This window comes from Tamandua tetradactyla, chromosome 8, assembly GCF_023851605.1.
Source record: "Tamandua tetradactyla isolate mTamTet1 chromosome 8, mTamTet1.pri, whole genome shotgun sequence".
NCBI lineage: Eukaryota > Metazoa > Chordata > Mammalia > Pilosa > Myrmecophagidae > Tamandua > Tamandua tetradactyla.
Window position 1 is genome coordinate 91,887,013 of NC_135334.1, and position 15,348 is coordinate 91,902,360.

Here is a 15,348-nt window from a genome sequence, read left to right on the forward strand (position 1 = left end):
TGGTCTGGAAAATTACACTGGAAAGCAATATAGTTTGAAAAAGGTCTGGAGCTCACACAGAGCAAGAAATCATTTGTATTTCCACCAACCACACTTAAAAGGCCCTATAAAACACAGACATCAAGGAGAGTCATCAGAAGGACCTTACCAATTCGTGAAACGAAATTATTCCTACAATACAGGCTGCCTTCATTAACAAAGCTTAAAAGTAGGTCTCACTAACTGATTCCAAGTAACTCAACAATGTGCCAGATATATCATCAATATTATTTAGCGAAAAAAAAAACAAAATCTAACACTGAACATCATAAAATTAACATTGTATCATTTAATAAAAAATTACAGATTCTAAAAAAGATTGCTGAAAGAAATTAAAGAAGACCTAAGTAAATGGAATGACATCCCATATTCATGGATTGAAAGACTTAATATTGATAACATGGTAATATTCTCCAAAGCAACCTACAGAGTCAATGCAATCCCTATTAAAATCCCAACACAACAGCCATTTTTGCAGAAATGGAAAGGCTGACCTTACAATTCATATGAAATTGCAAGGGACACTGAATAGCCAAAATAATCTTGAAAAGAGAGAATAAAGTTAGAGAACTCACTTCACAAATTCAAAAATTACCATAAAGCTACATTAATAAAAAAATAATGTGATACTATCATGAGGATAGGTATACAGACCAATGGAATAGAATTCAGAGTCCAGAATTAAAACCATACCTCTATGATCAATTGATGTTCAACAAGAAGGTCAAGATTATTCAATAGGGAAAGAAGAGTCTCTTCGATAACAGTGCTGAGGGGACTTCCAGCAAGATGGTGGAATAGGAGAGGATGAGTTCACCCTGACTCCATACCCAATAAGAGATGTGATAGAAAAATGACTGGGACAGTGGTTCCAGGGTGCAAGTGATTATAGAAGGTCTTCTATCTTACATAGGGAGACCTTGGAGAAACTGGGTCTGAGAGAATGGGATGAATGTACTCGGCATGACTCCATCTACCCCGGCGGCTGGCTTGGGAAGATTTTCCCTTCGGTTCCATAGCTGGGAGTTCCGTGGCAAACTTGGAAGATAGTAAACATGCTTTCCCTGTGCACAGACTCCTCTTAGTGAAGGTATAGTGTCTACTCCCCACCCCTGTGACAAGCTACTTTGGGCACCTGGTTTTTTGGCAAAGACTGGGGGGGGGCCTTCCCCAGGGAGGAGGGGGAGAAAGAGAGTGGTGCAGGTCTGACATCCAACCAGTGAAAGAGAATTGTCTGGGTCCTGATACTACTCCCCTTCTCCCATGGAATCCAGGAGACCACCGTGTGTGTGAACAGAGAGGTAAGGCTGAGAAAGTCAGCCAAGCTGAATGGTATGAATGGCCACTAGACATTGCACCTGCAGTTGGGGACATGTGGCCTAATGGGATGAAGAGACTCAAGGGTGCTATTTGCTGAGAAGAAGCAGAAAGTGAAGTCTGGCAAAAAGCCCTAAGTAGAATTGAAACATCCCCCCCACCCTTGAGATTAGGGACTTGGTTTCAAAGAAAAGGACTGACAAAGCAAATCGAAAAGGGGATCCTCAAAGCTAATACAAGTAGATTCAAAATCTTAGATGAGAGGGAAATAAGCCTCCAAAATAACCTTATTAAGACATTAAAATGCCCCATCTACACCAGAAGAATATAAAGCCTGTGAAGATCCAGGCAGATATGATTCAGTTAAATGACCAAACAAAATTATCCAAGGGGACAAAGAATTTTGAACAACAAATTAAAGTTGTCCATAACAACATAAAGAGCATCAAGAAGACATTGGAGGAGCATAAAGAAGAATTTGAAAGAATAAATAGAAAAATATCAGATATCATAGAAATGAAAGATGCTATAGATCAAATTAAAAGTATATTAGAGACTCATAACAGTAGACTTCAAGAGGCAGAAGAAAGAATATGCAAATTAGAAGACAAAACAATTGAACTTAAATATTCAAAAGAAAAATGGAAAAAATACAACTTGATCTCAGGAAAATGATAAATACCATGAAGCATACAAATTTAAGGACTAATGTGACCCAGAAGGAGAAGAGAAGAATAAAGGGATAGGAAGGCCAGTAAAGATATAATGGGGGAAAATTTCCCAACCTGTCATGATCAGGTTCATGTGTGAACTTGGCCAAGTGGTGGTACCTGTTTGTCTGGTTGGGCAAGTGCTGGCCTGTCTGTTGCAATGAGGACATTTCATAGAATTAAATCATGATCATATCAGCTGCATCCACAGCTGATTCCATTTGTAATCATCCAAGGGGAGTGTCTTCTGCAATGAGTGATGCTTAATCACTCATTAATCACTCAATCAAGTGTCCCTTGCAATCACCGGAAGCCTTTTAAGGAGAATTCAGAAGAGACAGGTTCTCTTCCTGCTTCGGCTGGCAAGCCTCTCCTGTGGAGTTTGTCCAGACCCTCCACTGGAATCGTCAGCTTCACAGACTGCCCTGTGGATTTTGGACTCCACATTCCCATGGACACGTGAGACACTTTTATAAATTTTATATTTGTGAGTGTTCCCTGTTGATACTGTTTCTCTAGAGAACCCTAACTAATACACAACCCTTGTAAAAGACATAAACAGCTAAACCAAATAAACCCAATGAATCCCAAATAGAATAAATCCAAATAGGCTTACTCCAAGACATACACTTATCAGAATGTCAAATCTTGAAGAGAAGCAAAAAGTCAGAAAAGCAGCAAGAAGAAAGAGATTTATTACATGCAAGGGAAAACATATAAGACTGAGCTCAGACTATTCAACAGGCACCATGAAGGTGAGAAGATGGTGGTATGATATATTTCAGATTTTGAACAAGAAAGACTTTCAGCCAAGTATTCTTTATCTTGTCTAGTTGTCCTGCAAAATTGAGAGAGAGACTCATCTTCACAGATGATCAATGGCTGCAACAATTTGCCAACAAGAGACCTGCACTAAAAGAAATATTAAATGGAGCTCTGGTGACTGTAAAAGGACAGAGAAAGGTCTGGAGGAGGGCACAGAATTGAAGAGTATTAGCAAGGGTAACTTAAAGGCTAAAAAGTGAGAGAGGGAAAAGAATATACAGCTCTACCAAGTAAAATCTATAGGCATCTATAGTAATTTTAGATAAAAGTTTCCTGAAATAAAAAACTTGAAAATATTTAGTAACATAGGTCATTACTATACCTAACTTGATATTTGTAATAACTTTCTACCTGATATTTTGAGAATGTACACAGTTTTGACAGCTAATCAAATGGTATTTAAGATAGTGTTTAATATTTAGAATTTAAGAAACTCTGATATCTACATCTGTAGATTTTTCCCTGCTTTAATTTTAAATTGGTTTATGAAACTTCCTGTACAAACAGGCTTTATAATGATTATTTGGATACTTTATTTAAATATACCTATGGATAAGCTAAGAAATCCATTTTTGGTGGTTCTAAGTGTATTGTGTGTCTTTTTAAATAAAAATATTTAAATTTTAAAGAAAATAGTGCTGGCTCTGGAGCACTAACTTTAGCAAGCTTCAGTTAGACCTTGCTACCTATTATAACCTGCCAAACCACAACCAGGACCATTTCAGCCAATCCTAAAGAACACCTAGGGTAATATATGATTCCACAAGGGTTCCACGCACTAGAGTAACTCTTCAGAAACCTACAACCTCCAGATGGGTCCCTGCACCAGATAAGTCCTGAAACCTAGAGGGCCCAGCCTCTCCAGAACATCAGATAGTTCATCTCCCTACCCCATATTAGCGACAGACCCTTCCAATGTGGGAAATTTAGAATGGCCATAGCCCAAATACACCTAAAGAGAGGGGTGGAAAGTCAAAGGTGATGGTGGAGTTATAGAGTGAAGTTAGGAGTTAACAAATGAATATGAATGCTGAATCATTAAATTGATATCTCTTTTAGTCTCCAGTATCTAAGAGCAGCTAGACGTAAAAAGCTAAAATTATAGAAATGTAACCCATGTCAAACTCTGAAATATGTTCTACAACCAATTGTGGTGCTGTGCTTTGAAATGTATTGCCTTTTTTTTGTACATATGTTATTTTTCACAAAAAAAAACAGAGAGAGAGAGAGAGAGAGAGAGAGAGAAAAGTCAATTCTGATGATAAAAAATATTTAAGCCTCTAGCCTCCCATATTCTGGAGCAACTAAAAGGAAAAATCTAAGAGGATCATATGGTAGCCCATGACAAACTCTGGGATCTGTCATGTAATTACTCGCTGAAGAGTGCTTTGAAAACTGTTGCTGTTTTATTTCTTTGCTTTGTATATATGCTATACTATACAATAAAAAAGTAAAAAAAAAAAAAAAGTGCTAGGACAATAAGTAAATCTTCATGAACTTGGATTTTGTAATGGTTTCTTACATATAACAACAAAAACACAAACAACAAAAGAAAAAATAGATCAACTGGGCTTCATAAAACTTTTTAATTTTGTGCATCAAAGGACACTATCAAGAGAGTGCAAATACAAACCCTAGTATGGGAAAATATATTTGCAAATCACATAACTGATAAAGATCTACTATCCAAAATATATTAAGAGCTCATATAACTCAATAGCAAAAAGAAAAACCACCCAATTTTTTAAATGAGCAAAATATTTTAGTAGAAGTTTTGCCCAAGAAGATATACAAATGACCAATAAGCACAAGAAAAAATGTTCAACATCATGAGTCTTTAGGGAAATGCAAATCAAAACTATAATAAGATGTCACTTAATACCCACCAGGGTGGTTACAATTTAAAAATTAGAAAGGAAAGAAAATAACAAGTATTGGCAAGAATGTGAAAAAATTGGAACACTCATATTGCTGTAGATATGTAAAATGATGCAGCCACTGTGGAAAACAGTTTGGCAGTTCCTCAAAAAGTCAAACATAGAATTACTGTTTGACTTTTTGAGCAAGCAATGGCCCAATCATTACATGTGACTATTTCATGGATTTAAATCAGTCAGTTGAATTCATCTATGGCTTATATCTACAATCAACAAAGAAGATTGCTTTCAGCAATGAGAAGTCTTATCCAATCATTGAAGGCCTTAAAAGGAGAACTGATAACTTCAGCAGATCAATTCAGCAGAACTGATGATTTCTAGAACAGAAAGAAGAATTTCTATCTCCACTTCAGCCAGCTAGCTTCTCCTGGGAAATTCATTGAAACCTTCATCAGATCCCTATGGAATTCTGATTTCCCAAGCCCCATGGTCACAGAGCCAATTCCTAGAATAAATCTCAAAACATTTACATATATGTGTGTGTGTGTGTGTGTGTGTGTGTGTGTGTGTGTGTGTGTGTGTTGTGTTTCTCTGGAGAACCCTAACTAAACAGATTTTGGTACCAGAAAGTGGAGTACTACTATGACAAATGCCCAAAGGTTTAAAAATGTGGAAACAGCTTTGGAATTGGGTGATGTGTAGAGGCTGGAAGAATTGTGAAGCACATAACAGAAAAAGCCTAGATTGCTTTCATGAACTGTTTTTTAAAATATGGACATTAAAAGGTACTTCCAATGAGGTACCTTTAATTGTGTTCTAATATCAGGTGACATTAGTAGGTGAAGGTAGAATTTTTAAGTGATGAACGTGGATACTGAGATGATTTCCAAGCTAAGTGCAGAAGGTGCAGCCTGGCTTCTCCTTGAAGCTTATAAAAAAATGTGAGGGGAAAGGGATAAGCTTGGAACTAAACTCTTACACACAAGGAGACTAGATATTGATGGTTTGAAAAATTCTGAAACTAGGGCCAGAAGCAGCTCTCTCTGGGACCTGCCTGAGTGTTCAGGAAATGAGCCCCCAAAGAACACAGCTCTATATGAGGGTTTAACTGACAAGCCTTTGCTATAAAGGTGGGGCAAGACATGGATCCAGTCAGCCATTTTGGTGGAAGTCAGGTATGGAAATAGACTGATCCAGGAAGAATCTGTGGATGGTTCTATTGTCTGATGTTTTTAACCTACTGAAACTGCCGGCAAATCTGGCAACGGTTTTGCAAAAATTGTATGAGAAGAACCATTGCCAGCCTGAACTGAAAGGGATAAAGGAGGGACAACTTGAAGGAAGAATAACTTCAAAGGCAGGGCCATGGAAGCAAAAGTCAGGACTGAAAAGATATCCTTAGGCCAAGAGAGCAGGTACATCCACTGTGTAGAAAGGGTGGGTCTATCCATGTTTTTGGAGGGGACAGGCCGTGTACCTGGTTGTTAATGATAGTGCCACTACTCCATAGTTCAGACATGGTAGGCTTGTGCCCCAGTGTTCATGGAGAGCCTGGCCACCATTCCCAATGCTCAGATAGGATGGGGCCTTCACCTCAGCAGGGAGAGCATGGCAACTGCCCAAGCTTTGGAAGGGGTGGGCCTGCTAACACACCAAGACTGGAGGATAAAATATAGATGACCTTCAGATGCTGAGATCTATTGGAGCTTGCCCTGTTGAGCTTTGGACTTGTTTGGCATCTGAGACCCCTATCTTCCTTCCAAATTCTCCCTTCTAGAATGGGAATATTTATCCTATGCCTGTCCCTACAGTGTACATTGGAAGAAGATAACTCGTTATCTAGGTTTTCAAGGTCCATCAGACAGAGGGATTTTGCCATAGCATGGACCACAACCATAACTGAATTTGATGAGACTTCATACTTAGCATTGTAACTGACATGACTTAATATCTTTGGGATGTTGTAATGGAATGAATGTATTTTGCATTTGAGAAGAACATATTTTTTGGGTGGTCCAGAAAGGGACTGTGGTGGATTGAACTGTGTACCCCAGTTTGGACATGTTCTTGATCTTGGTCCACATTCTGGTGGGTTTAGACCCATTGTAAATAAAATCTCTTCAAAGTGTGACTTCAGTTAATGTGTGTCTCAACTAAACCAGGTTAAGCTTTAATCCAGATTACTGGAGTGCTTTGGAAACAGAGTGAAAGTTAGATGGAGAAAGAAGCCAGCAGGAGCAGCCAGAGGCCAGAAGCCAACAGAACCCTGAGGAAAAAGGAGAAGACATTGCTGTATGCATTGCTATGTGACAGAAAAGCCAAGGAACCCCAAAGATTGCTAACCAGTCATCATATACCAACCCTGAGAGGAGGCAAGACTTCTGGCATTTGAAACCATGAGCTAATAAATTCCTGCTGTTGAACCAACCCATTTTATGGTATTTGTTTTAGCAACTGGGAATCTAAAACAATTGCCATATAGCCTGGCAACTGCATTTCTAGATATATACCTGAAGAATTGAAAACAAGTGTTCAAATAAAAATCTACATGAATGTTCACAGCACCACTATTCACAATAGCCAAAAGGTGGCAATACCCTAATATTGCTCAACTGATGAATGGATAACCAATGTAGTATATCCACAAATGGAATATTATTGTCATAAAAAAGAATGAAGTACTGATATATGCTAAAACATGGATAAACCTAGAAAACAATATGCCAAGTGGAAGAAGCTAGACACAAATGGCCGCATACTGTATGATTCCATTAATATCAAATATTCAACATAGGTAAATCCATACATACAGAAAGCAGATTAATGGTTGCCAGGGTATGAAGGGAGGGGAGAATGGGAAATGATTGCTTCAAACACAGGAGGTTTATTTTTGGGGTGATAAAAATGTTCTGGAACTAGATAATGGTGATGGATGCCCAACCCTGTGAATGTACTAAATGCCCCTGTGATGGTTTAAGGCTGTATGGACCCCAGAAAAGTATGTTCTTAAAGTTAATCCATTCCAGTGGGTGTGGACCAATCGTAAGCAGAATCTTGTGGTGAGTAAGATCTTAAGTTAATATGTGATCTTAATTCTCTTACTGGGGTCCTTTATAAGAGAATGAAATTCAGACAAAGAAAAAAAGCCATGGATGCAAGAAGCTGAAAGCTATGAAACCCAGCAGAGGAGGGAGAGAACAGCAGACACGGCCATGTGCTTTGCCTTGTGATAGAGGAGTCCATGATTGCCAGCAGCCTGTCTTCAGGAAGAAGGTATTGTCTTGATGATGCTTTTATTTAGACATTTTCACAACCTCGGCACTGTAAGTTTGTTAATTAATAAATTAATTCCTATTACTAAAACCAACCCATTTTATGGTATCTGCTTTTGGCAGCCTAGCACACCAGAACAGCCCCTGAATTGGACACTTCAAAATTGTGAATTTTATGTTACGTGAATTTTGTCACAATAATAAAAAGCATAAACATTAGATGTTTGCAAAGAACAGGAAAACCTGACCCATGACCAGGAGAAAAATCAGTCACTAAAAACAGACCCAGAAAATGACAGGGTTGATGAAAATAGCAGATAAAGATGTTGAAGCACTTATGAAAATATGTTCCATATGTTCAAAAAGAGGAAAACATGAACATGTTAAGCAGGCAAGTGGACGATATAAAATAGACTCAAATAGAACCACTAAAAAATTAAATATAACATCTGAAATGAAAAATAGACAGGGTTGGATTAACAGCAGAACGTGAAGACACAGCAACAGAAACAATTCAATTGAAAGACTGAGAGAAAAGACTAAAAATAATGAATAGAGGTGTAGATAGATAGAAAAATAGATAGATAGATACATAGACAGACAGATAATCTGAAAAACTCATGCCATTGTTTTACAAATTTGAAGAAAGCCATGAACCTATAGAGCCAATAATCTAAACAAAACTGAAGCAGAAGAAAATAAAATCACACAGAGTATATCATAATCAAATTCTGAAAAACAATGATAAAGGAAAATGTTAAAAGTAGCCAAAGGGAAAGGAAAATGACAACACATATAGAGAAACAAAATGAGAATCACAGCAGACTCTTCATTAGACACAAAGACCCTGAAGCAACATTTTTTTTAATATTGGAGAAAATACTGCCAAGTTAGAATTCTAAAATTCACTAATATATCTTTCTAACATGAAGCAAAAAGAGAAATTGTCATAAAAATAAAAACTGAGAGAGAATTCATCATCACCCTGCACTACAAAAAATGTTAAAGGAGGTTCTTCAGATAGAGAGAAGATAATATTATTTGGAAATCTGGATCTACTAAGGGAATGAGATAATGCCAGAAAGTGTAACTATATGGGGAAATCTAACAGAAAACATTTTCAATTTTTTTATTTCTTCAAAAGATAGCTATGAACAACTGGAACTCCAAATGGAAGACAATGACCCCCTAACTTTACTTTACATTTGACATAAAAAATTTAAGTCAAAATAAGTCTTCATATAGACTTAAATATGAAGCTTAAACCTATAACACCTCTAGAAGAAAAATATGAGAAACTCTTTCTGATCTTTGATTACGTAAAAGATTTCTCAGAAGGAATACAAATGGCATATACCAGAAAAGAATTGATAAACTGGACTTCATCAAAATTAAAACCATCTGCTCTTTGACAGATACTGTTAAGCAAATGAAAAACAAGACTAGTCTGAGAGGAGTATTTGCATAACAATTATCAGGTAAAGAACTAGTATTCAAACTGCATAAAGTATTCAAACTACATATCAACTCCATAATAAAAAACAGGCAAAAGATTTTATAAGACATTGCTCCAAAAATATACAGATAACAAATAAACATGAAAATGCTCAGAATCATTAATCATGAGAGAAAGGCAAATTCAAATTTCAATGAGATACTACTGAAATAATTTAAATTAAAAAAATAATAATAATACCCTTTACTGGGAAGGTTATGGAGCAACTGGAGCTCATAAATTGCTGATGGAAACACAAAATGATGCAGCCATTTTGGACAACTGTTCAGCAGTTTCTTATAAAATTAAGCATACCTTAATAATCTAACATAGTAACCCCATTCCTAGGTATTTACAGAAAAAAAATGAAAACATCCCCACCCAAAGACCGATATGCAAATGTTTAGAGCATAATCACCAAAAACTAATACAATCCAAATGACCATCAACTAGTGATGGAAAAACAAATCATAGTACATTCCTACAATAGAAATACAATAAATCCTGTTACCTACAATAATGAAGATAAATCTCAAAAGCATTATACTAAGTGTGCTGGTCTGAAAGGATGTATGTACCATAGAAAAGCCATGTTTTAATCCTAATCCCATTTTGTAAAGGCAGCCATTTCTTCTAATTCCTATTCAGTACTATATGTTTGAATTTGTAATTAGATCATCTCCCTGGAGATGTGACTCAATCAAGAGTGGTTGTTAAATTGGATTAGGTGCAGACATGTCTCCGCCCATTAGGGTGGGTCTTGACTAGTTTACTGGAATCCTATAAAAGAGGAAACATTTTGGAGAAAGCTGGAGATTCTGAGGGAGCAGAACAACATAGCCACAAGAAGCAGAGAGTCTACCATCCAGTGACCTTTGGAGATTAAGTAGGAAAATGCCTGCTGGGGAGCTTCATGAAACAGGAAGCCAGGAGAGAAAGCTAGCAGATGACACCATGTTTGCCATATGCCTTTCCAGATGAGCGAGAAACCCTGACCATGTTTTTCCACGTGCCTTTCCACTTGAGAGAGAAACCCTGAACTTCATTGGCCTTCTTGATTCAAGGTATCTTTCCCTGGATGCCTTAGGTTGGACATTTCTATAGACTTGCTTTAATTGGGACATTTTCTCGGCCTTAGAACTGTAAACTTGCAACTTATTAAATTCCCCTTTTAAAACCCATTCCATTTCTGGTATATTGCATTCTGGCAGCTAGCAAACTAGACCACTAAGTGAAAGAAGGCAGACATGAAAGATTATGTATTGTACTTTTCCATTTAAAGACATTCTGGAAGAGGTAGATATATTTGAAGTAAAACAGAAATCTGATGTGGTTGTCAGGGGTGTGGGTAAATTGAGGGCTTGCCTACAAAGGGGCATAGAGGAATTTCTCTGGTGATGAAAATATTCTGTATTTTCAGTGTGGGGTGGTTATGTGATATGTACATCTTATAGAACTATGTACCGAAAAAAGATTAATTTTGCTGTAGGTAAATTATACCTTAACAAACCTGATAAAAGTCTACCTAAAGCAAACATAAGAACAGAATGTTGTAGGGGTTTTGGCAAATGCAGAAGTAAAATGTATGGCAACAATAACACAAAGAACAGCAGGGAAGAAATGGAAGTATACTGTTGTCATAAATTGTTAGTGCTCTATTCATGAAGCAAAATAATATTCAAATGCAGACTGTAGTAAGTTAAAGATGTATATGGCAAACATTTTTTAAAGTACAGTTAATTAGAAAACGGTGGAGATAAAATGGAATCATAAAAAATACACTATAGGTAAAACAAATAGAAAAAAATAGCAATGTGGTAAATTAAACCCAACCACGTATATAATCACATTAAATATAAATGGTGTAAATACTTTAAATAAAAAAAAGATTTTCAATTTGGATGAACCAACTATGTGCCATCTACAAATAACCTACTTAAAATATAAAGGTTGATACCACATGACACTTCCAAATTTTGCATATATGCCATATTTATAAATAAGAGCTTAAACTTAAAACAAGAGAACAAAAATAATTTTAATGTAAAAAATCTGTTCAAAAGCAAAACTGACCAAATAGAATACATTTCATGCATTTCTTACGTTAACTATCCAAAGGGTTCCTTATAACTACTCTACAACACTTTAAGCAAAGTTGTAGTGCCCATTTTCTTACACATCTATAAGATATACTCTCTTTTTTCCAATTTTTCATATTTCACTGAATATTGAATATATACAAAGAAAAAGCATCACAGTAATACCTAAAATTTTTTCCAAAATTCTAAAATTTAAAACACATGGCCCCCAAATAATTAGTACTTTTGAAAATTATAAAGTAAAACACAAAAGTTAAGTGCTATTCTTTTAAATCTCTTGTGAATCATAAAAATCTATTGAGCAAAAATAAAAACTAGAAAATACTGTTGAATAGCTAGCATTCTGCAAATAGAGTTCACTATAAAAACTTAAATGTGAGAGGCAAATTATCTTAGCCAAAAATAAGATTTATGCAATTCACAAAGGTCAGCCTCATTTACCCCTCCAAAAAAATGTAATCAAGAAACATCTCCATGAGTTAATAGAGTATGAAGAGTTGAGAGCTCAAGTTTTGTTTTGTTTTTTTAATTTATTCATACTTAAGAGTCTATTTGTCTGGTCAAATGAATCAGTTGAGTCAAGCATTTATTGCATGTAATAACAATTAGTGCCTTCCACAATTGAAAATAATTTTCCTCAACATTTTGCAACAAGATATTGCTATCCATGACACTTCATGAAAAATGTGTACTTTATATAGCCCAATCCTGAGAATTACAGAACAGTGAGGTTCAAGTCTCTCAGCATACTAGAGAGTTTTCTTTTTTAGTAAGAATTTTAATATTTTTAAAAGATATAAATAGAAAGCTAAAAGGTTAGAATGAGAACCTCTGTGCCATAATCAATCACAGCCTACCTCTGGGTTGACACACATAGGTTAGGTTGATTTGGAAAATATCACAGGACTCTGACACAGCTGGAAAACCAAGAAAATTTAAATGGCATTGTATAATACCTCTCTTGAAGAGAATAAAATCTCTAACAGTTATGAATATTTTTAAGAAATAGTACTATATGAATATGGGGATCCTTTTTATACAAAGATAATTACATTTCATAATAAAATGATAACTATTAAACAGCAGTGCAACAAAAGGATTGAATATCTGGCCTTCAAATCCAGGAATGTATCATCTTCAAAATTATTTCCTTTCGATATAACTTTCCTTCTAGTAACTAAACTAGCTATGAAAGGAAGACACTTGAAACAACAGCAATTCAAAACAGAAATGTGTAAATGGCTACAGCCCATCATTCACCTCCACCAGGAGAAACCATATTTTTTAAAGGAGCATTGATCTTTGGACCATCTGACATATAAATTGGTATCCCTAACTCAAACGAAGCCACAATAAAATTAACAGAAAACAAAATGATAGCAAATTCATTAAAACAGGATAGATGAGTTCCATTGCTAACTTACGACAAAGGGATAAACTCGATTATCATTCAGGTTCTTTAGAGTCCTGAATTCTAACACCTCATCCATCAGAGACCTTATCTAAAATCAGAATAATAAGCCATTTACTTTCAATGAACTAACTAATATCTGTGACATATAACCTACATGTTATAGAGTATTTAAATGGTCTTAGGATGGTCAACAGAGTAGTTAGGAAGTGGGAGGCCTTACTGGGAGGGACTCAGCCCATTCAAAAGGAGAACTGATAGCTGGGATCTGTAGTTTCTGCAGAAGAGATAATACACATGGTGGCAGTCATCATCAAAGCTTTCCTTGAATAGCTATATGCAACCCTCGTCCCGTGCTTTCCCAATATCACCCAACAAAAATGAACGCCAAACAGAAATGAGCCTCTGTGAACTGATAGCAAATAACATATCTTAAACCCTTGGAAGATAGACTTCTCAGAGTTATATCTTTATCACATTCAGGCTCCATATAAAGATCACATACACTTGTTCACTGTTGGTATGGAAGAGTAATCCCTCAGCAAAAAAAAAAAAAGAAAAAGAAAAACAGACAAAACACCACAACAGAGTAAAATGGAATTTATCATTTCCAATCAACTTAGAATTTCTCCTCCCTCTTTTCTTTCCTCTCATTCTATGTTCCTCTGTTCTTTCAACAACTATTAAATATCTATTATGTGTCAGGCACAGTATGGTGTACTAGGTCAGAACAATTAAGAAGAAATAGTTCCTGCCTTCCAGTTACTCACATTTGATTTTATTCAAAAAGCAGTAACTCTGGCAGCTAATTATAGAGCATTTGACCCAAACCTTTATAGTCATTTCCAAAAATTACCTAAAACCATGCTTACTTTCTTAAAGGTTGACGTGTACCATAAATGTTAAGAATGTCTGAAAATCCGAAGCAATCATAAACATACTAACTTCTCTTTGTACTTCTACTGTTTCCTATAAACTATTACAATTCAAACTGTCTTTCAATAAGAGGTCAGTCTGAACTGTTCCAATAAATCCTACATGAAATGAAAAACAGGAAGGGGTAGCAAAGAAAAAATCCTTTGTACTTGCCAAAATTCAGCAGTTGTGCAATCTCTTAAAATCATTTGTTCTGCATATATGCTTATTATGATGGGAAAAAAGTAATTATAATTAGGTGTCTATTTTGATTCCTTTCTCCATAGTATCAGTCTTGAATGTCATTTGATTTTGGCGAAAGATAAGGTCATTGACTACTTGAAAGATGTGCAAGATTACTTCTTTTGAATGCTTCACATGGAAATATCTAAAAATGGAAAATATCTCAATCTCAATCACATACTTGCCAGGAGGACAATTTTCAAAATTCACAACCAAAAATAAATAAATGAATGAACAAGAAAACAAATAGAATCTATGGTTTCAATAATATAACATTTTTTAAAATCAACAATCTGGAAAGGAATAGAATTTTTAACCTATACATTTAAAAGCTGACAATACTGTGAAAACTCATTAAATCATTCAGTATGTGCATTTATTGAATCTAAATTACCACTAATTAGCTGATCATTTACAAAGATAACTATAATTATTTTTCCCCAGATATGATGGGTAATTTAAGCATCTAGGTGTTTTTTCCTAAATAAAATATATTAGCATTAATACATATACTGTCTTAAACATATAAAAAATTTTACCAGAAGAATTTCACTGACCAGAAAGTCAAATTGATTTAAAAAGTGTAAGTATGATTAAAATTTTAAGACACATAAGTGCCTTTCCCCCAAGTGTCCTTTAATAATTAGATAAAATTATAAACAAATTTACATTTACCAACAACCCAATGATGTTTTGGTAATTCAATTCTATATCCAGGTATTTTTTTTCAATATAAATTGTTCCTACTCAATATTGTAATTTTTAGATCTTGATTAGAAAAACCACTGACAAACCACTGTTGGGTTTCTGATAGTTGAGAAATATAAGAGAAAATACAAGAACATATTGTATTTGATTCAAAATGAGAACTTACTCAAAAGAATGCCATAGCTCTAGATTATATTCTATATTACCTTTCACCTCAAGCATCTAACAAAATGTCCTTAATTGCATATATACTCATCACTGGAAAGAGTTCACTTGATAACAAGTTCAAATAGCCCGAATGACCAGGAATATTACTCAGTCATAATTATCAGAGATGCATTACAGTCATGGTCTAAATAGGAGAAAGAAAACAAATCAAAAGCATCAGTATTACATATCCACAATGCTCTCCAGCCATCAGTTAATCTGACTTAAAA

At 35.4% G+C, this 15,348-nt stretch overlaps 1 protein-coding gene across 7 annotated transcripts in view; it reads right to left on the reverse strand.

The window, feature by feature from the left end:
* SOX6 (SRY-box transcription factor 6) overlaps positions 1-15,348 on the reverse strand; it is a 602,540-nt gene that overhangs the window by 518,832 nt on the left and 68,360 nt on the right. The gene's annotated exons all lie outside the window — the stretch shown is intronic.